We start from the raw sequence: 1318 nt of genomic DNA, 5'->3' as shown, positions 1-1318 counted from the left end.
AACATGGATCTTTGTTTGCAATGGTAAAACATGACGGAGGTGATTGAATGGTATGTGAGAGATCAAGAATAATACGAGGCTTTAGATTTCCAGTTTTGGCACGGGTGAGCATTGGATGCTGCGGTGGTGGAGAACTGGGAGTAGTGTGGGAGGAGGTAGGAAGACTTGGTTGAGGGGAGACAGGAGATTGAATAGAGCTTACGGTGGGAGAATTAGAAATTTGCTGAGAGGGAATATTAGAATGTTGAACTGGAGGGAAGAAGGGCAGGGTAGTAGAATGAGGAGGAGGAGATGAGGAGAATGGAACTATAGACGGGAATGTGGATTCATCGAACTGAACATGACGAGAGGAAATGATTTTTTGAGTAACTGGATCAAAGCATTTGAAGCCTTTTTGAGTGATGGTGTAACCAAGAAAAATGCAGGGGATGGAACGGGGAGCAAGTTTATGAGGAGAGAGGGGTTTGGTCCACGGAAAACAACGGCATCCAAAAGAATGAAGCATTGTATAATCTGGAGGAGTTTGATGAAGGAGGTGATAAGGTGATTTGAAAGAGGTGGTTTTGGAGGGTAATCGATTAATTTGAAATGCCGCAGTAAGGACAGCATCGGACCAAAAAACAGGAGGTAGCTGGGCATCAATGAGAAGAGCTCGAGCCGTTTCTAAGAGATGACGATTCTTTCTCTCTGAAACGCCGTTTTGCTGAGGTGTATAGGGACAAGTAGTTTGGTGTGTGATGCCACGGCGAGAAAGGAAATGACGAAGATTGATGCTGTGAAACTCACCGCCACCATCACTGCGTAAAGTGCGAACCGTGGAGTTGAGTTGTTTTTCAATTGAAGTTACAAAGTGGATTAAACAGAGAATTACTTCAGATTTTTGTTTAAGAAGAAAAACCCATGAATATTTAGTGTAATCATCAATTAAGAGAAGGAAATAGCGAAAACCATCATACGAGAACACGGGGGAAGGACCCCAAACATCCATATGTATTAATTCTAACGGAGAGTGAGATACATGTGTGGAGGGAGAGAAGGGGAGCCTGTGGCTCTTTGCAAGAGCACAGGATTTACATAAAGAGCGTAAAGATGAAATAGAGAGGGAAGGAAAAGCTTTGGCTACAGCTGCCATTGTCTTAACATTTGGATGCCCGAGCCGACGATGCCAAGAAAGAGCTGCAGTGGAAGAAGCTACAGTGGTAGACGCGGCGACGATGGATGGAGAACAGGGAATGGGGTATAAACCATTACGGCATTGTCCGCGGAGTAGAGATTGCTTGGTCTTCGAATCCTTGACACGAAAACCAGATTTATCAAA

This window comes from Dendrobium catenatum, unplaced genomic scaffold (assembly GCF_001605985.2).
Source record: "Dendrobium catenatum unplaced genomic scaffold, ASM160598v2 fragScaff_scaffold_403, whole genome shotgun sequence".
Lineage (NCBI taxonomy): Eukaryota > Viridiplantae > Streptophyta > Magnoliopsida > Asparagales > Orchidaceae > Dendrobium > Dendrobium catenatum.
This window is presented reverse-complemented; position numbering follows the sequence as displayed.